Below are 22,607 nucleotides of genomic sequence, written 5' to 3'. Positions count from 1 at the left end.
CAGGAGCATTATTCAAACTTAAACTGGCATACAGCCAGGCCTGCCATCAATGTGCCATGCTGCTACATTCTCAGAGCTTGACCCTCCAAGTTGCTGAATACTTCCCATAAGGTGCTGAACTCCCTCAGCTCTTATTAACTTCATTGGGAGTTGATGTTGCTCAGCACCTTGTACAACATCAGAATGGCCAGATTCTATGAATGACTGTAAAACAATAGAGACTTTATCCCTTCAACGTGGAGAAGTGTGGGGTCTAATCTACTCAGTGTTTGGATTTCATTATTGTGAAAAATGCTGAAGTACATCCAGAAGTGTTTGTACTGTGTCATGAATGTTTGAAAAACTTCCAGAATAGTATTTTACTATAATCATGAGGTGGTGGTTATAGAGGCCTTCATGATTGCTCCATTTAAAGCCTACATTGCCATGGACTTGTATCTCAACCATAAAAATTGACTGTGGGCTGAAACGTGGCTTATAGTGTCTCACTAAAGCAGGGGATTCATTTAGAATAACAAGTATTGCAGGTGTGTAGGAAAGGCTTTGTAACAGAAGTCTTATAGGATTACAGCAGAGTGCCCACACATGGCACCCACAGTGACATGATCTGTAATGACTGACAGAATCACTGTAGGGAATAGTGTCAGTGTTCTGATTTGCCATGTAAACCCACGTATAAAATAGTCTTTGTACCAGCTAGCTTAACAACAAACTAATCAGCACAATGGTAATGAATCTATTACTTCACAAAGTATGCGCATCTTTCATGTTGGGTGCAGATATGGTTTAGAGCTGTCCCTATGCACCAGAGGGAGAAAAAGCCTGGCACTTGCACAGTTGGGTCGTTGATGAGACTTTTTGTTGGGTACATCGGAAGCCACCCAGGCTTCAGACCGTTTTCGGTGAACATCCTTATCTTCTGCAAGGAGGGCTGTGGCATGAGACTAGAAGGATTTTCTTGATTTTTAGTTGGTGGCCGGGGTATGTGTTTTAGGTCATGGTGGAGCACTAGTGAGGTATTTGCCATGATCTTAATGCTCTCCCTAGCTGTCGCTGCATCTCGTTGGATGCACATACTTACTCCATAGGTGGAAAGTGAGGGAATCGCTGGACTGCAGCTTGGTGTACTCATGGCTACCCCCTCTGCTCTAGACTGGGTAAGAGACCAGTTGTGGTCATGCTGTTGCTTTCACTGTTGTACTATTGCCATAAGAAAGATGATTACTGCAACGCAATTACAGTTTAGAGTCAAGAAACCATGAACTAACCAATTCCCTACAGACTCTCAAAGATCTCTTATAGCCTTTGACAATAAAATATGTTGCAAAAAATTCATAGACATTTATAGGCTAGATTGCAGCAGCATATTCACATCGGTGATCATTATACCGTAAGCCCTGTGACCTGAAGCTCTAGAGAGAAAGGAACTTTCTGCCCCACCTATTGATGAAAAGAGGGGCTAGATGGCTAGAGAGATTTATTTGCATAGGCTTTCTACCCAGAATTCCTTAAGTGACATTTTCTGAATCACCATAACTGTACACAAACCAATAAATGGTTGGGTAGTAGAACTGAACTGAAAGAGAAGAGGGGAAAAAGACTCTTTGTGGTAAAGACTCTGCTGAAGAGATCTATAGTTATGCTAGAAAGGATTCGATTTTTATTGGTAAATGTTAATTAACATTGACTTTACTATCCACACACAAATTGATTTTAAAAAATTTCTATCAATAATAGAAATTTACAGGTAGGCAAAGTTAAAAAACTTGCTCAAGAATGTATTGGAATTTGATTTAAGGATACTTGCTTTGTATATTTTTGACAGGTGAAGTTTACAATTTGTGTTTTAACAGTTATAAAGCTTTAATGTATTGAATTTCAACATCTATTGACATTAGTTATCTGACCTCCCAATAATTTCTGCAACTGTGAACATTTAAATCAATAAAAATAGGGAAAAAAGCATAAAAATCATCATTTTTCACAGCTGTGAATTTAAATCGATAAAAATTGAAAAAATGCTTTAAAATATTGATATCCATTAATTAGGCTAAAAACAATTCTGCCAAGCTTATCTATATGCTATTGGTTCCCTTCCAGGGAGGATCCTGCACTGTTGGGAGGACTGTGGTGGGAGATGGTTCAAAGAGAGGGCACTTTGCTGAACCCACAGAGGACAGTAACAGAGCAGGGTGAGCTCTGGGGAGGCCTCTCCTACTCACATTAAATAAAGAGGAAATTCCTATAGCTAGGATGGGTGGTGGAGGCTCAAGACAGGACCAGGCAGCACTTCCCAATGGAGTAAAGACAAGCCTACCTGAGTGCACCTCAGGACTCCGGGACTATGCTACGCACTGACGCCAAACTGTATGAATGAGCTTTGGTGGATGGGGAAAGGGGAAGTGATGGGACAAAGGACATTTGCCTATTGGATATTCATGACAGCAGGTGGAGTTAATGGAGTATGATCAAAGTTACTATGGGGAAATATTTTATTTACCATTCATATAGATTGTTGCTGAATTCTGCCCCCCCACCACACACACAAATTTTTCTTTGTTTCATACACCGACACTGTGCTGGCAAATGGGGAAGCTATTGCCTATTAAGGATGTCATGGGAAGGTATTTAGTGACTGCCGAAATTCTGCATGGGCGCTTGAGCCAGTGGTGTTTTAGTTTTAAGAGGAACCCCTACCTATCTGAACCGAGCCTTTGTGGCTGCTGACAACAACAGGCAGAACTTCGTATTATTACATAATACGAAGTTCTGAAGTGCTCTTCAATATGTCTCGTATATTTAGGTTAGTAATGTATGTATTTCTCTCACGCATCCGATTCTACTGCCAGAAAAAAAAAAGTGTCTCAAAGGTTCCCACAAAAATCATTATCTTGTATTTCCTTTTTCCTCTTAAAAAAAATCACAATCTCAAGAAATTAAACTAAAAAAAATTAAAGTTAAGTGCTTTGCATAAAACTAGAAATGCAGTTAAATTCAGAGTTGAGGCTGAATTTCCATCCTTAACTCACTCTGGGTACGTGGGTATGATAGGGTTGTCCAAACAGTGGGTGGTGATTTTTACATATCATATATGCTGCTGTACCTCTACAAGGGGGTGGTTTAAAGTAGGAGTCTAAAATGGTTATGTAAAAATTACTCCTTCCTTATCAAATCTGTTCTTTGTGTTACCCAGTCATGTCTGCTTGCTTTAATGATACAAATACATTTTTTCCTACTTTTTACTCCCATCATCCCTGCAGAACGAATGCTACTCTGGGAGGGTGAAATTAATTGAAATGTTTTTGGCTCACATAATAAAATTAACTAAATTCCAATTGCATTGACACCTCTGCAATGCCATTAACTTCAAATTATACCCTCAGTTACATTTATGCCACTCCACTAAAACAATAGGTAATTCAGAGCACAGTCTAAAGACCATGGGGTTGCAAAGGAGTGAACTGAGAGAAGCATTTGGCCTACAGAATCTTTGGCCCAGATCCACAAAGGTGCTTAGTTTTTGCAATGTTCAGTGTCGTGATGCCTAACTTTTAGACATCTAGAAAACCATAGGCACGACATTGTGATTCCTCAAGCCTGAATTAGGTACCTGTGCTTTCTACACAATGAATGGGCAGAGATAGCAGCCTCACAGTGTGATCCATAAAAGCCAGCATGCTAGGTGCAGAGCCACCTAAACTAGCCAATGGGAGATGTCCGTGGCAGGTTGGCTAAGCCCTGCTCCTCACAGAGAGACACTTATCTCTGCTAGCAATCCATGAACCAGAACCCGTCTCCTGGAGTCAGAAAGTTTAGATGCCTAAGCTGTTTTTTTTTCAGGAATGAGTTAGGTGCCTGCCTCGCTCCACGCAAAAATGGATGGAGGAGCTGGTGATGGGGCCCACCTTTATAATTTTCATCCCAGGGGTTAGAACACTCACCTGGGATGTGGGAGACCCTTCTGGCAGAGAAGGGGAGAATTGAGCCTGGTCTCCCACATCCCAAGTGAGTGCTGTAAGCCCTGGGATGAAAGTTAAAAGGTGAGCACCACAACCACCATCTCCTCCAGATTTTGAATGAGAGCTGATCCGGGAGGCAGCCTCTGAGTATACCTACTGGATCGGACCCTTCATGCAACATTGGAGGCAAATGCCTCTCCTCCCTTGGTTCATGATTCACTCTGGAACTTAGGTGGGAGATAAACAACTGGATGCCTAGAATGAAGCATCAAGAGAATTTCTTCCTTGAAAATTTAGGCACCAAGTGAGTTTAGGCACCTAGAGGGTTCAGCGGATTGCCGTAGAGCCTAAACCTGAGATTTATGTGCCTAACCTGGGGTCTATGTGACAAAGTACCTTTGCAGGATCCCACTCTTTGTAACTAGTGATCAGGCAAGATTTAGAGAGAGCACAACTTTGTTTTCAGACCCCAAAGTGAGTATGCAGAGTTGGCAGTTAGGAAAATCACCCTTTTACTGGTAAACTGAGCAAAGTTGATATGAAAATCAGTGAGACACAGAAATGCAGAACCCCACAAAGCTGTTCTTACAAAGTCACTTCTCACAGTAAAACGCTTCTGTGAGTAGTTCCAGTCTTCTCTCAAAATGTCCTTGTCTTTATCTGAGAGATGCTTGATTAATTTAATTATTTTTATTGTGATGGTAGTTTAATATTTTACTAAGAAGCTACAGCTTTTAACAGTGGTTGCAGTCCAATTTCCATTAGAATTTTAATAACTTAAAAGAGGCTCTTATTATCTCGTTTCTTGTACAATGATAAATTCATCCCTAGATATGTTTTAAGCTTGTGTCAGGTTTCAGCTATGTTACAGCTTTTCATAGCACTACTAGTACAAATGATCTCAGTCTCTCAACTTGATGATAATGGAGTCCTTTTTATAACTTGAAAGGCAGCAGCTTATTGATAGGGTGGTTAAAATTAACAGCAGCACAAGCGGTTACCACTGTGTTGGCATTGCCTTATCCTGTAGCACCAACCAAATAGAATGGAAACGGTGCAAGAGTTGCTATTGAATAAGGTCACCTATGAGGCTGCCTCTCATTCAACCTTTAGAGACCTAGTCTTACAGTGTTTTATTTCAGAACAAAGTCTGTATTGATAACTGTATATAACACTTCAAAATGATTCATCTCATCCTAAGGCAGAGAACAACGCAAAAATACCTGCTAGACCATGCAGTCCCATGTTCACAGAACAAATACAGTTTAGGCAGCAGGTGTCCATGCAGCACCCTCCAGAACAACAGGAACCAAGGGTAAGTTGTTTGGTGTCTATGGCCTTTCTTCTGAGAGAGGAGAGCTGAGCAGTGCCAGCTGTGGTGGTGGCTTTGGTAAAGGGGTCCACTAGGATCTGGGTTGAAACCACTCACTCCTCTTTCAAATCCACCAGGGTTCAGTGATAATACCTCTTAGTCACTGCTCACTTGGGCTGGATTTGTGCTGACAACCTAGATGAGAGAGCGTCAATAACGTGTTACTGATCCTTCAAGCCAATTCTACAATTGATCTTAAAATGATTCTCCAAAGAATTTACAAATCCAGGAGCTTGTCAAATAAGGGAAGACAAATCAGTACGCTTCTGTATTTACCCTGAGCTTCAAAAGATGAACAAAACACATGTACAAATTAAAGCTGCAAAGTGAGGAAAAAGAAGGCACTTAATGATTGATAGCATGTTTCTATTGCTCCGACCCATTACTGCAGCATTTCCCGCACTTCCACCCACTGATCTGCAAAATGAATGTTACGTGCATCTTCAGAGATCTGTCCACAGTGTGTTACTGCCTGAAGTGTCTACATTTTATGCCCTCCACTGTGGTATCTTAGTTGACATGAAATTGTGAAAAGCAAATTTGACTATGCACTCCTCTAGGATTACTGAGGGGAGTAAACTAATTACAGGACTTGGAGGTCAAATAAAAGGAAATCATTGATTTGTCTTGTTCTTACTATTCTGGGAGAGAGAAATTATAGATGAGGTTAATGGTGCACTTCAATTAGGAAAATTCTGTATTAAACAAGAAATTTGAGAAGATGATAAAATCAATTAACAGTGAGGGTATGAAGACTCTAGGGCTACTGAGGGTATATTAGAAGCACTACAGCAGCACAGCTATGGTGATGTAGCAGTGCTGCTGTAGTGTAGACACTTCCTACATTGACAGAAGGGTTTTTTCCATCAATGTAGTTACTCCACCTTTCCAAGAGGTGGTAGCTAAATCAGTGGAAGAATCCTTCCATCGACCCAACCATGTCTACACCAGGGTTAAGTTGACCTAGCTACGATGCTCGAGGTGTGAACATTTTCCACAGCCCTGAGTGAGGTAGATAGGTAGACCTACATTTTAGTTGTAGACCAGGCCCAAGTTCCTCCAAGTTGCAGAGGTCAAGGGCCACAACACATACTAATACTTATAAAAATCTGACCTCTAGGGAAGAACCTGAACGTCAGGGATTAAGTCTTTCAGAATATGATTTCTCAATATATGTCGTTTAACTGTTATATGGTGAACTAGATGGGCAGTTTGGGCTCCCAACTAGCATTTGTTTAAGTGGGACGTCTAATTCTACCTTCTACTGTAGGTGAGCATACTAGAGGCAGAAGAACCTCCCTGAGTGACTTTCCCCTCCTCTCCAAAACTTGCCTACACCAGACAGAAATTTTTCATAGACTATAAATCATTAAAGTTCATGTGATCTCAAAGAAATGACAATGTCACTTGCTCACTGAAGGTCTACTGATAAAGTATCTTATTATTAAGGTGCCAAATGGAAATTATATTGCAAAACTGTGGAGAAAGTTGTACCATTTTGGGTATACTTAATGGGTATAATGCACTGAAGGGTAACGGGACTGATACCCAATCCAAAAGCTGCATTGCTGTCTAGAGTTCTTATGCTATTTAATGTTATTTCAGAATGTATCATAAAGACAGTTTTAGAATACTTCATAAAATATAAATATGGCTTTGTGTTCATACAGTGCTTGTTAAAGGATGGCTGTTGTTGGTACATTTATGCACTGGCTCTCCAGGCAGTTTTCAATACCAGCTGTGCTGCAAGAACTGAAAGCAAGTATTTTTAAATGACGATTCGGCCTAACTGAGGATTTTAAGAGCACAAGACAAGAGAAATCATCTTCCTTTAGCACATTAAAGGGATCAAGAAGAAATAGCCATTTGTTAGACATTCCAAGGTTTTGGGAGTAACAAGTCAGCTTTACAGATTCCATTAGCACATTCAAAAGATAAGTCATCTTGAAGAACTTTTTACCTGGCTTGGAATGTGGATGGGAAGAATTTTTTTCTTGGAGAACCAACACTTTTAAAGAAAATCAGCAGAGAAACAAACTACTGTGAGGAATAAGAGGGTGGGTGATTCCATAAAACTTACACTTTTTTCCAAAGCTTGGCGAATTCGCTACTCTCTCATTTGCCAGCCTTTATGGCATCCTTGAAGATTCTTTAGATTTACAATTTAGATTTCATGTCATTGGGATACTCCCCTAAACCTGAGAAATATCTACTTATTCAACAGACCCACCTCACTGACTCTTCAAAATCGTATATTTAGAGGAGAGAATACAGTATCAATATTTAACTGTTCCATCATTGTATAAAATCTCATCTCATCAGTACACTAGACCTTTGACAACCTCACTATGCAAAATTATACTAAGCTACTAGTTGTTAAAACCAGCATACAGTGGCTGGGGAGAATGGAAGTCTTCATGAAAAAATGGGGTGAAATCCTGGCCATATGCCTTTGACTTCAGTGGGCCCAGAATTTCATCATAATGTTTTTGCTGTCTCATTTATAATTTTTCACTGGTTTTCAGATTATGTGGGAAAGTCTGTTTCTGCAAAGAAGTAAAATTTATCTCAGGATCAAAATCATGCAACTCTGCTTTTTAGATCTATTTTGGATATTTGGAAGGTGCCTATCACTACAATAACTATTTCTTCACTCATGAATATTTGCGACGTAAAAAAAGAGTAGTTTCAGGTAGTTTTATGAATCTGCTACCAACAGAGAGAAAAGATGTATGGAACTGTTAGTAACAGGAATTTTATTGAAGAGTTAAAATATATACTAGATTTATTGTAAGTCAACTGATACTTAGTGCATTTGGTGGAAGTTCTGACAGAAATCAAACCATTAATAATTTGTTCATACCTAAAAGCATCTAATTACATGAATGAATATCTGAACAACAGCTCTTTCCTAGACCTTGAAATCAGAATTATAGGCTTTCAGTTTGATTTCGGAATTTGAATATATAACTTACAAATTAAGGTATTGTAATGTGGCCTCTGAACTCTGACACTCCCATCTTTAGTAGACATGAACCAATCAATCCGTTGCCATTTTTACTATTAACTTTTCTGAACTAAATTCTTCTGATTCTCAGATTAGCATGTGTATATGCACATTGCCGTCTACTGCAAAGTATGTCAGACCTGTCCAAGTATTTCTAATCATGTTGCTCCTTGGCAGCTACTATGGATATATGTTCTATAACAGCTGAAGGAGCTTCTCCTTCAGTTCAGATTCTAGGGACTTGTAGGATTTTTTTTTTTTGAGCAAAAGCTTCTGAACTCTGTGTATTCTGCATTGTCAATTGTGAAGTCCTGTGCAGCTACAATAATGAAAATAGTTGATGACTATGACTCCCAGTGGGTGAAATAATTAGTGTCATTTATCATAATTGCATATGCTACTTGTTCCAGATCATATCAGGACACCCTATAGGATTCATAGTTGCACAAAGATCTTTCACATATGGACTTCCATAGTTGGTTCAGACAGAAAATCTTTCTATAATTGAAAGTCTTGCACAGCTTTCAAAACTCAACTGGAAAATTTCTGTTCTCAGACTTAATGACACCGGGGACGATCAAAAGACAGCAGATGAGCTAGTCAGAATGTATATTAATATCGGTGCAGTACAATAGTCCTTCATGAGACATAAATATGCCTCTTTAATTGTACAGGACACAGTCACAACTTTGCTGGTTTATTCTGAGAACAAAATGCACTAGAATCCTGTAATAGACAAATGAAACATCTCAGCATATCTTTATGTGGAAATTGGATTGTGGGTTTGATACTTAATTAAAAATACAATTTGGCATACATTTTGAAGTTGCCTAGACAGGTCTGCACCAGAATCCCATAATCAAGTAACAGGTAAGGATTATAACTAAACTGAAAATTACTGACCGTTTCAGGCAGAGGTTTAGCCAAGTGCACAATGTACATAAAAAGATCAAACTTTACAAGTAGAGATATATGTGTGAGTATCAAGAGAGACTCCATTTGAAGTTATTCTTAGCAGACAGTAACATGAAACCTGCCACAACAGAGCTTCTTGATGTTGTTTTTTGTCTGCCCTAATCTTTTCTGTTCTCAACACTAAAAACAAAGTTACTGTTTTTATGGTCTCTTGTTCTTGCTACATCACAAGGGCTCAAGTCACTCACTGCTCACTGCATAGTGAGAGCCTTCATCAGAAGGACAAAAGAACATTTTATTGTGCTGGAGACTGTGATGCTGTTATAAAAAAACAACTGTTTTCAGACTTGGCAGCTCCTTTGAGCTAAAGAAGCTTTGAAAAGAAAATCCTGGTAAATGAGCCCATAGGGTGGTCATTGCTGTCCTTGCACTGAGAGTCTATGGACAAAAGCCACAGGATGAAATTGAAAGAACAAAGGATGAAATTGAAAACCTGCAAAATGTGCTAAGCAATTGGAACAGGTAACTACTGAGCAAACTTATCAAAAACGTAAACCATGGCAAGTATGCACCTATGGTATTTACATAGTCCTTGGGTCACCCTGCTGGTGTTCCCAGAATTGTGAATTACTATTTATGTTATCCTTTTATGCCCTAGCAAGTGAGAGCTTTGCTATTTCTAGGCTGTGTGTCAACTCCAGGACACACCAGCTTGTCTGCTCTGTGAGCAAACTCTTCAGGTCTCTGCCACTCCAAACCTTGCCTAGCAGGTAAATCAGTAAATCCCAGTTCCCAAGTTCATCAGAGAAGTCTTTCTGCAGTGCACAACTCCCTCTTCCTGTAACGCTCTGAAACCTTATGAAGTTTCCTGCTCCTTTAAAAAGACAGTACAGAGCCGATTATTGCCTTAACTGGGGTTAACAAACACTCTATTTCAATCAAAGCACTGAGCTGGTTTATAGTAAGGGTAAATATATTTAATAAAAGGACACTGGTTTAAGTGATATCAGATATAAGGAATAGAGAGAGAAATGGTTACAAACAAACAAAAAACTACACTTCTAAGACTTCAGTCTAACTTACCAAACTAATGTCCTTTGTTCAAAGACTTCTTTCTCATCAACCTTTCTTCCAGCATGCCTGACTAGTTTGTTAGGTGGGAACCTTCACAGAGCTCAGAGTGCTCAGTTCCTTTGTCTCCTCAGGTGAAGGATCATGTAGGGGTTCACGCCCCTTCTCTTTATAGTCTAGTAAACCTTTGAAATCTATTCTTCTGAAGGTCATTTCCAGATCAAGTTCCTTTCCCAACTGGGTGTAGAAGCCTTGTCTGGTGTACACTCAATGCTGGTTCCTCCCGCAGTGGGTGTTTTTTTGTTTTGTTTGGTTGGTTGGTTTGGATTTTTTGCAATGCAAATGTTTCATGCATCTGTACAGAGTTCAAACATTTTGTCAAAATCTGGACTGGCCAGACCAGGCTTTTCTGACAAGATTTTCTTTATCAAAACCCTCTTGATCAGCAGCCAGCACACCACTTGTTTGGCTTTCTTTTTTGTGCAAATCTGTTATTGCAGATACAACCTCACTGAACCCATTCAGAAATCAGCAGTAGTAGTTAACCAAGCCTATGAAAGATTGGACTTGCCTTTTGGTCTGAGGTACAGGCCAATTAATAATAGCTTCTCCCTTCAAAGGGTCAGGTGAAATTTGATCAACCCTTACCCAGTATCCCAAATAAGGAGCTTTGGCTGCTCCAATTTTACATTTAGAGGCCTTAACAATCAGTCCTATATCTCTGAGACTTCACAGTACAGTTCCCAAGTGTTTAATCTGATCTGACCAAGAGTTGCTAAATATTGCAATATCATCAATATAATCTCTTTCAAAATCTTGTAATCCAGGGGTTCTCAACTTTTTTCTTTTTCAGGCCCCTCCAACATGCTATACAAATTCCATGGCCACCTGTGTCACAATAACTGTTTTTCTACATATAAAAGCCAGGCCTGGCATTAGGGGTGTAGCAAGCAGGACAGTTGCCTGAGGCCCCATGCCACAGGGGCTCCCACGAAGCTACAAGTTTTAGGCTTCAGTTTCAGCCCCGAGTGGTGGGGCACAGAGCCCTGGGCTTCAGCCTGGCTTTGTCTTTCTGCCCTGGGCCCCAATAAGTCTAATGCTGACCCTGCTTGGCAGACACCCTGAAACACTGCTCATGGCCCCCCAGGCGGCCCCAGACCCCTGGTTGAGAACCCTGTTATAATCCATTTAACATTTGATTGACCAGACTCCGAAAAGTGGCTCCAGCACTAATTAATCCAAAAGGTAACATTTTGAACTCCTACAGTCACGTATCAATAATAAAAGCAGATTTATTTTCTGTGCATTTTCATTTAAAGGTTATCTGCCAATAACCTTTCACAAGATCAAAAGTGCTAAAATATTTTGAGCAAAACAAGATATCAAGCATATCGTCAACTCTGGGCAATGGATAAGCATTTTGAACAGTGACAACATTGAATTTTCCATACTCAATGCAAAATCTTAGTGTTATTGTTCTTAGGGACCAAGAGGTGATGCACAGGAACTGTCAGACTCTTTAAATCACACCCATGTCCACCATGCTCTGTATCTCCTGTTTGACTGTGCTCTTACACCTTGCTAGTGGTATGGTAGGCCCAAATGGTGCAGGCTGGGATCCCACAGTGATGATTTTATGGGTCATCACTGAGTCCTCCCTGGCTTGCTGCAGAATACATGCTTGTATGCTTGCAGTAGAGATATACTTCTGCTTCTCAGCATGCATTAACCCACTGCATACCTCAGTGCATTCAAGTGATGAGTCATTTTGGCATCCAGCCCTCAAATCCATGAGTTGATGCCTCAGTTTCCCCTTCAACACAACAAACTGTGTTTACCATTGCTTCCTCGCTATTACAGGCTTAAGGTTATTAACTTGTACCATTTGTGTGGCAGCTTTACTGTGAGCTCTTTTTACATATGTGCATTCATTCACCCTTTTTAATCACTTCTAAAGGTTCCTCCCATGAGTTTTGCATTTTGTATTTTTTGACAGGGATTGGCAGCAGCACAGAGTCCTGTACTTCAAAAGAGCATTCACAAGCATTTTTATCAGACCAAGCCTGTTGTTTGGTCTGGCTATTAGTTTGAACCACATCCATCATGGCTCTTAACTCTTTTCTGAACCTTCATATATACTCAGTCACAGGCTCCTTCTCTGTCTCTGTTTCCTCTTCCTAAGAGTCTCTGATGAAATCCAGAGGTCCCATCACTTTTCTTCCATATAGAAGATCAACTGAGGCAAACCAGTTGATGCTTGGGGTACTTCTGTATAAGCAAATAACAGATAGTACTGGGCCTTGTTGTTTGCAGACATCCCCAGTTTTGACCCCTCCACCAAACCATTTGTCTCTGGGTGATATGAGATATCCTTTAGTTGTTCCACTCCACACAACTTTCGTAATTCACTGAATAGCTGGGACCTGAAATTTAACCTATGATCTGATAAAAATCTCTTTAGGGAAACCCACTCTGCTGAAAATAGTGAGTCAACTTCTACATTAAATAAAAGCACAACATCTGGATGCTTACTGGCAAAATCCAGTACAATCAAGGTTCTCTCTTCTCCCTTTTGGTAGGACACAGCATAGGGCCACAATGTCCAGCATGGAATGCCCAGAACTATATCTGGGGATACATTTCAGAAGAATACATTTCAAAGGTTGACTGGACTGTAGAGAGGAGGGGTATGAACCCCTAAGTTATCCATTACATGAGAAGCAATTAGCGCCTTGGACTCTGTGGGGATCCTCCTTTTTCCATGTTCTTCCTAAGAGGGTCTGCTAGTGAGATTCTCAAGAGGGGATCTGTTTTGGGGAAGTGAGTGCCTGGGTTCCCAACGAGCCTTCTTTTTCCCCAGGGGTAAAATAAGGTCCCCCTTTACACTGAGCTTTTGCCCCTCCCTTTGGGTTTTGTGCTTACTGTGCACCTTCGCTTGTACAAGGGATCAGCTAAATCTGCCGACAGAATCCAGGGGTTTATCCCAAATAGCTTGCCTGATCTCTTCAGAAGATATTCTAAGCCCTGGTCTACACTACGGGGTTAGCTCGAATTTAGCTGCATTAGGTCCATTTTAAAATGAATGCGTCTACACAACCAACCCCGTTCCGTTGACCGAAAGGGCTCTTAAAATCGACTTCTGTACTCCTCTCCAGCAAGGGGAGTAGCGCTAAAATCAACCTTGCTGGGTCAAATTTGGGGTAGTGCAGATGCAATTCGATGGTATTGGCCTCCGGGAGCTATCCCACAGTGCTCCAATGTGGTCGCTCTGGACAGCACTTTGAACTCCGATGCACTAGCCAGGTACACAGGAAAAGCCCCGGGAAATTTTGAATTTCATTTCCTGTTTGGTCAGCGTGGCGAGCTCAGCAGCACAGGTGACCATACAGTCCCCTCAGAATCACAAACGAGCTCCAGCATGGACTGAAAGGGAGACACTGGATCTGATTGCTGTATGGGGAGAAGAATCTGTGCAGGCAGAACTCCGATCAAAAAGAAGAAAGGCTAATATATATGCCAAAATCGCACAGGGCATGGTGGGGAGAAGCTACAACAGGGACACACAGCAGTGCTGCATGAAAGTTAAGGAGCTCAGGCAAGCCTATCAAAAGACAAAGGAGGCAAACGGTCGCTCCAGGTCAGAGCCCCAGACATGCCGCTTCTATGATCAGCTGCATGGCATTCTGGGGGGAGGCCCTACTACTCTACTACTCAGAAATGTATCATCTTAAATTTTACTCTCCCTTTTTATCCTCCCTCAGGTGCAAATGTTTCTATGCTCCCCCTATCATCTCTGTCCCTGAGCTTATCACAGATTAGAAGGTGAAAAAAATGAACTCGTGATGACATGTTTTCCAAGCTCATGCAGTCCTCCCGCACTGATAGGGCACAGCTGAATTCATGGAGGCATTCAGTGGCAGAGGCCAGGAAAGCATTAAGTGAGCACGAAGAGCAGAGGCAGGAGGCAATGCTGTGGCTAATGGGGGAGCAAACAGACATGATGAAGCATCTGGTGAAGCTGCAGAAAAGCCAACAAGAGCACATACCCCCACTGCATCCATTGTATAACCTCCTGCCCTCCTCCCCAAGTTCCATATCCTCCTCACCCAGATGCCCAAGAACGCTGGCGGGGGGAGGCTCTGGGCACCTAGCCACTCCACTCCAGAGGATAGCCCAAGCAACAGAAGGCTGTCATTCAAACAGTTTTTTGATTTGTAGTGTGGCTACAATAAACAATGTGGCCTTGTCCTTCCCTCCTCCCACACCCGACCTGACCCAGGCTACCTTGTCAGTTATCTCACTTTTTTTTAATTAATAAAGAAAGAATGCATGGTTTCAAAACAATAGTTACTTTATTTCCTTTGCCAGCCGTGATCGAAGGAGGGAAGGTGGTTGGCTTACAGGGAATTAAAATCAACAAAGGGGGCGGGTTTGCAGCAATGAGAAACACACACAACTGTCACACTGTAACCTGGCCAGTCATGACACTGGCTTTCAAAGCCTCTCTGATGCTCAGCGCACCTAGCTGTGCTCTTCTAATTGCCCTGGTGTCTGGCTGCTCAAAATCAGCTGCCAGGCGATTTGCTTCAACCTCCCATCCTGTCATAAACGTCTCCCCCTTACTCTCACAGATATTATGGAGCACACAGCAAGCAGCAATAACAATGGGAATGTTGGTTGCGCTAAGGTCTAACCTAGTCAACAAACAGCACCAGCAAGCTTTTAAATGTCCAAAGGCATATTCTACCACCATTCTGCACTTGCTCAGCCTATAGTTGAACTGCTCCTTACTACTGTCCAGGCTGCCTGTGTATGGCTTCATGAGCCATGGGAGCAAGGGGTAGGCTGGGTCCCCAAGGATAACTACTGGCATTTCAACATCCTCAATGGTAATTTTCTGGGCTGGGAAGTAAGTCCCTTCCTGCAACTGCTCGAACAGCCTGGAGTTCCTAAAGATGCGAGCGTCATGCACCTTTCCTGGCCATCCCATGTTAATGTCGGTGAAACGTCCCTTGTGATCCACCAGTGCTTGCAGCATCATTAAGAAGTACCCCTTGCAGTTTACGTACTGGTTGGCAAGGTGGTCCGGTGCCAAGATAGGGATATGTGTTCCGTATATCGCCCCACCACAGTTAGGGAATCCCATTGCAGCAAAGCCATCCACTATGACCTGCACATTTCCCAGAGTCACTACCCTTGACAGCAGAATGTCAGTGATTGCATTGGCTACTTGGATCACAGCAGTCCCCACAGTAGACTTGCCCACTCCAAATTGATTCCCGACTGACCAGTAGCAGTCAGGCGTTGCAAGCTTCCACAGGGCTATCACCACTCACTTTTCAACTGTCAGGAAAGCTCTCATCTTGGTATTCCTGCACTTCAGGGTTGGGGAAAGCAACCCAAAAAGTTCAAGGAAAGTGGCCTTATGCGTGCAAAAGTTTCTCAGCCATTGTGAATCATCCCATACCCGCAACACTATGCGGTACCACCAGTCTGTGCTTGTTTGCCAGGCCCAGAATTGGAGTTCCACTGTATCAACCTGCCCCACTGCCGCCATGATGTCCCAGTTGCCACAGCCCGTGCTTTCAGGAACAGCTGTGTCCATGTCCTCATCACAATCGTCTTTGTGCTGGCATCTCTTAGCCCGATTCTGCACATACTCCAGGATAATGTGCGAGGTGTTTACAATGCTCACAACAGCAGCAGTGAGCTGAGTGGGCTCCATGCTTGCCATGGTATGGCATCTGCATGGGTAACTCAGGAAAAAAGGCGTGAAACAATTGTCTGCCATAGCTTTCACGGAGGGAGGGGCGACTGACGACATGTATCCAAAACCACCCTTGACAATGTTTTTGCCCCATCAGGCATTGGGAGCTTAACCCAGAATTCCAGTGGGCAGCGAAGACTGCAGGAACTGTGGGATAGCTACCCACAAGGCACCACTCCATAAGTCGATACTAGCCACGGTATTGAGGCCACACTCCACCGACTTAATGCGCTTAGTGGGGACATACACAATTGACTGTATAAAATAGACTTCTATAAAATCAACCTAATTTCGTAGTGTAGACATACCCTAAAAAGGAACTGTTCTTGCACAAACGACTGGTCATAATTCTCTTCCCCCTTCCACTTGGCCCATTTCTCATCAAATCACAAAATTTATACGTATGTTCTCTGACTCATCATGTTACTCATTTTGAGACCTCTAGATTTTACTCTACACTTCAGGAGTAATTTGAAACCTCTGCAATACAGCCTTTTAAAACTCATATGTCAAAGCCTGTTCAATTGGCCTTTTATTAAATACATTCAACAGTTTACTCGACAGCTTTGCAATCAGTGTGGGGACTTTCTTGTCCTCTGGTACTTTATGTATTTTTTATAGCCTTTCAAAAGTGATACGATAGCCTCCTATACAGTCAGCTTGTGTGAATGCAGAGCATAGCTTATCCCAGCTGGGTGTTCCTTGGGTATGATTGATTATTGCTTGATGATTGTCAATCTTTAGTCCCCACATCTTGATTTCATGGTGGCATTCCTTACCTCGCTTTATGTTTGTGTTGGATTTGAACCCTTTTCAGCTGCAGTCTCTCTCCAGCTCTAGACTCTGGGACCTCAGATGTATCCCAGGAAGCCATTTGACCTCTGTGAGTAGGTTTTTCAACTCATCTGGCCTTTTTCCTATATAGAATATGCAGCAATCTGAGTATGATTCTATTGTGTTCTGGTGTATTTGGCATACGTTTCTTTGCTCATCTCACCCTTGCTGCTGTTCTATTTCCTTGTACTCAAAATAAACAGAAAATAATAAAACTGTAACCTTTCTTGGACTAGAACCAGTTTGCCCACTTGAGAATCACTTGAGAAGTGTAAACTTCAGTCAAATGGCAAGCTGTGTGTAAATTCTGTTTGACTACACCAATGTGATACCCTGCTGGGGTTCCCAGAAATGTGAGTTACTGTATTCCCTTCCCAAACTCAGCAACTGAGAGGTTTGCTATTGCTAAGTTGTGTCTCAGCTCCCTGACACACCCGCTTCTCTGCCCTACCACCAAACTCTTCATGGCTCTGCCAGTCCAAACCTTGCCTGGCAGGTAACCATCCGTAAACTGAAGTACGGTTACTACATGACTTGCTCAGGGCCATACAAGAAGCCTGTGGCACAGCAGGAACGTGAACCCAGGTCTCCTAAGTCTGGGTTAATGCCCTAGCCACTGGACTGTACCAGCTTCTTAGTATACTATAGTAAATATCTCATCCTCATCCCAGATCACCAACTTGTATAATCCATTACTGCACATTCTATACACATAGCAGTGTGTGCTGCACCCCATATCTGAAACTCACAGGGCCACAAATTCTTTAGCTTTAAAGGTATTGCAAACGATTGAGGAAAAAATCAACCTCCCTCCGCCCCCCATCCGCAAGGGAAGGCTCTTACACATCTACATATCTGCATCCATACCTTAAAAGCAAATACGTCCATCCAACACTACACATGTTGCAAGCCTGCTAAAATTAGCAGCAGATTAAAAAATATAATAAACTTTATTGTGCTCACCCTCTATCACTAGAGCCAGGACTTCTGGAGTAATCACAAGCATGCTAGCAGTGTGTGAAGTCTGTAATGCTTACATTACTTTGTGATTTATAAAATAAATATATATGTATATATATCTCTCTGAATAAATAAGGTTTGGGGTGGCCTAGATGGAAGAACTCTTTAAAATGTCACTGAATATGAACCCAAAGCTTAGCTTTGCTTTTGACTTCAACATGAATCTTAGCCTGAACAGATCACCACTTCAGCCCATCTCATTAGAATTCAGTGTGTATACTTAAAGCATCTGTTCTACAAGCAGTGTGCTCTCTCATTGTCTCTCCCCTAGTTCTTCCTAAATGCTTTAGTGTATGAGTTTATTTAGAGTGAATAATGGGGAATCTATCCTTTGATGTGTTAGTACATTCTGATCTTGTTCATTATTCTAACTAAGATTAATACTGTTACTAGAACAGTAATCTATTACTTAAAGCTAATCATCCATTGATTAACACCCAAGAAGCCAATTAATAAAACATCCTTTCAAGGACATCTATTGATTGATTAATCAAATCTACAACTTTTGTGGTGATTTTTTCTTGTGCAGTTGAAAAATGCTATTTCACATGCATGTTAATGTTGCAAAACATACATCTAATATTCTAAAAAACAGTTATATTCCATTAGCAGGGTATGGGCATCTTGTCCTGCTTTTCTGAGCCTCAGCCTCTCTGCCCTGCTGCCTTCTTTCCCTGACTTGCTTCAAGAATCTTCATGACATAGTTAAGTGCTGCACTGTAGGCTCCATGAGCTGTCCTAGTCAACCCCTCCCCTCCTATTGGGTGTTGTAATAATTGGGCTTAAAGGTCTACCCTAATTTGTAAGCTCAACTGGTGAAAAGTGGGTTAAGGCCCATGAATTGTCACAATGATTTGTTATATAAAACTGCTTAAATAAAGATGTGAGAAAGAGACTGAATGTGTTAATTTAAACAAAAGGTCTCCTGATACCTTTTAAGATTATGATGGATAAACAAGAGGAGCAAAAATCAAGGAACCACAATTGGTGTCAGAAATTAGGCCCAACAGATGGACAAAACAATGAAAAGATGGATTTTTTCCATCCCTAGCCTGTTTGGGGCCCTTAAAAAGAGGCTTTGGGAGAGAACAGATTAAGAATTTTTACCATCACCATGTCTGCAGTGGAAGGATTGTTGCTGAGACACCAGACCTTGGGGGTGATGCTTGATCATCATCACTGCACCAGAACCCAACTTGTTGCACTTGAGATCCTGCTATTTGCTCTTTTCTTTCCCAATCTTCCTCCTGTCCTCCCACCCCCACCTGATCCTGAAATCAACTGTACTGCACGGCACCTGCAGAGTAAGACAAGATATCAGTTCTTCCTAGTGAATGAAAGGGACATAACCAGACCAACCAGATGTCCCTGATTGGGAAGATTAACTGGACTCCAGAGTATCAGATGTCCTGGCCATCCTGCCAGCCTAAAGCAGCCATCCGTGACTGACTAGCAACTCTGTATCCTGAAAACCTCAACAAAAGCTATATTTCCCCCATCTTTATCATCCATCCTATCTGTTCATCATAGAAGATTAGTGTTGGAAGAGACTTCAGGAGGTCATCTAGTCCAACCCCCTGCTCAAAGGACCAACCCTAACTAAATCTTCTCTCTCCCTTCTGTGACTGACTGTTTTGTCTAAGGCAGGAAAGTGACTATCATTCTAAATTCAAAATTAAACAATAGAACTATCTCTTTCTCCACCACCAAAAAAGTCTGTTTAAATGAGACTTTACCACTATTCACTGTCTCAAAAAAAAACCTTTTATAGGTTTTAATTTTCTTTTTCAGAATCAATTTCAGTTTCATTGATCTATACCTTGTTTTGAGTTTTTCCCTTTTGTGTGTTTCAATCAATAAATTTCTAACCTTTCGTCTGAATCTTATGATGTTTGCTATGGTATTAAGCAGGCTAATTTCTCTCTATATCAAACTCTATTTAATGTTGGAGAGTAACTGGGTTATGTTACAACATCTTTGGCCTGTATAGTCTTAACTAAATTAATACAACTGTGTGCCCCAACTCATTCCTTCTACCTCCACCTTTCCTAGTGTCGATCCTAATTCTTACTCTCCTCCTCCTTCTTTATTAATTGCCTTAATCCCCAGTAAATCCCTCACTCCTCTTTCTCCTTATTTCTCTATTTTGTGTGTGCCTTTGGGCTCTTACTCTGTCATGTGGGTTTTTAAGGGTCCCTAGGATGCATAGCAGCGAGTGAGGGTTGCTGCTTGAGCACTTTAACTTCTATTTCCTAGCTCTAATAATTCAACCAACACAACTAAGTTTGGATACCTGGAGCAGCCCCTGGGAGTCTTACACTGTGACATTATTGGGACAGGGAATGTTTTCTTCATATGCTTGAAGAGAGCTATGGAGAATGAGGGAGATACCTAGCTATATATTTTTATGACTATTTCATGTACCTCTAATGCCTATTTGATATTATTTTGTTTGGCTGCATGAATTTAAATCTAAAGGAGCTGCTAGGAATAGCAAACAGGAAATGAAATCATGACAGAGATAAGATCTCCAGGGCAAATACTAAGAGCCCTTAAGAGAACAATGATTGGGCTATTAACTGGAAAATGCCTACCTTCCCAGCTCCAGCCAAGTTACCAGGCTTGTTTTTTCAGGGCCGGGGCCAAAATTAAAAGGACACTAAATGGTAATAAATAAATTAATTAATTAAATAAAATCCTGCTTTGAGAGACGGGAGGGTAAGTGGGCCACAACTGCTGGAGGGAAATGCTGCAGGATAGAGAAACCAAGAACCTGAAGTAGAGCACCCTGTTCGTTCCAGCCCAGAAGTCAAGGTACATGGGCTAACGTGGAACTTACCAAAACTTGGATGGAACGTATAAGGTTTAGGTAAGACCTCTGGTGTAGGCCTTTTGTTTTAATCCTTTTATCTGCTTGTTATGTACCTTTGGGTAAATAGAAAATATATTTGTTTTAAAACACTGTGTTGAGTCACTTTAATTAGCCACTGGTCATTTCTCCTGAAGGAAAGTCTCCTGCAGTTACCAGCCCAAATTAGATCTGCTGAAGGAGTCATAGTTGGTAAATGGGAGGCTGCAAGCAGAGATCCAGTGACAAGAGCTTAGCACGATAGGGGCCCAAACAGTTTGAGGCTTTTAGGTGCTAGCATAATATAAATAATACAAGCCGCTGGACACTTCTGCAAATTCTCTGTGTGCCCATCCCTGAGACCATGTCCCCACCCTGCCCTATTGGCGTGCTCAAGCCACTGGGCACTCAGACATCAGCTTTGAAAGTCCCCTTGTCATCCAACTCCCATTTGAGTCCAAATGGCTACCTACTACTGCCCAAACTTCTGAAAGTTTTGGCTTTTACAGCATTCTGAAAGCTTGGTGTATTACAAAATAAACCTTTTTATCTCCAGAACAGACAGCAGAATCCAGGATATAGGTCCATGGTAGTGAAAAATGTGCAGGAATGGTAGTGCAATGGAGTAAACGCTCCATAAGCCATGTTTTGCTGAGAGGTTTAGGGCCAGCAGTGTGGCTCATAAAGTAGGTGGGGTCCAAAGGGATCAGGTTAGCCAGGAAGTGCATTGATTTAGTATGTTTCCTAGGGCAATCCCATCAGCAGCAGTCCTATGGAGCCCCAAATGATTTTAAAACAGCTTGTCTCCAACAGGAAGTAATTGCACCTGCAGGGTTGAATCTGGTCTTGAACTGAAATATCGTTTCCCTCCTTTATTTTTTAGCCCTCCCCAATTCTGCTGTTCCTAGAGGTAACTCCTAGACCTTAAACCACATATGGCAACTGACTTACAGGAAATGTACAATTCATATACTTCATAGACAGAGAAATATAATAGTGGTGAAGAAATATCCCTGGTAATTCTATGGGAACCTTTTAGAATGGACCTTATGACAAAATACTTGTATTTGCCTGAGACAGAGAAAATGGAGTCCCTTGAAAATTTCATATTTCAGTTAGAAACACAGAACAAAGAAAACCCAGTGTGAGGAAATCATACTCTTTGAAGCGCAACTGAAGAGAGCACAACAAAAAGCTATCTAATACAGATATTTAAAGAAAACTGCTCTGCACATGAAAACAAACCATGTAGCCAGTTAGCATTTTGATTTTTACTAGCTTGAAAAATTTACCTTTCTAATCCTACAGAAGCAAACTTTCAGAGACGTTAAGAAGGGTTTTACCCAGAGGATTTACTTGAGGATCATTTGATATGTTCCCCATTTATGGAGCAAATTCTGCCCTGAAATCTATGTAACAACTGCATGAATTCTTCATGAATCTGTAGAGTGAGGGGTAAATTTTGAGATTAGTAAAGGGAATTTTTACCTCCTACACACCTTTTGAAAATGTTCCTCAGAGTGAATAAAAATAAAATAATTATCAAACCACTGCTTTCAAGCTACTTCACTAGTATGTGAATCATGGTTTTCATATCCTATTCCCTTCGGAGATTTTAATGAGAAAATATTCAAATTTCAACTTTATGAATCCCAGAAGTAAATGTAAATGAATAAACTTCTCCTATCATTAAGATTAGATTAAAAACATGATGATATATCTCAACTATTTGTCATGAGTAAAAAGTATTGGTAGTTATAGCTGAAGTTCTAGTACAGAAGCAGTGTAATAAATAATTGTGACCGGAGTCCCAG

General features: G+C 41.3%; 1 protein-coding gene across 1 annotated transcript in view; it reads left to right on the top strand.

The window, feature by feature from the left end:
* SORBS2 (sorbin and SH3 domain containing 2) overlaps window positions 1-22,607 on the top strand; it is a 450,872-nt gene that overhangs the window by 117,937 nt on the left and 310,328 nt on the right. The gene's annotated exons all lie outside the window — the stretch shown is intronic.

Source organism: Lepidochelys kempii, chromosome 4 (assembly GCF_965140265.1).
Source record: "Lepidochelys kempii isolate rLepKem1 chromosome 4, rLepKem1.hap2, whole genome shotgun sequence".
Taxonomy (NCBI): Eukaryota; Metazoa; Chordata; order Testudines; family Cheloniidae; genus Lepidochelys; species Lepidochelys kempii.
The sequence above is the reverse complement of the archived record's forward strand: the minus strand, read 5'-3'. Positions and strand labels throughout refer to the sequence as shown.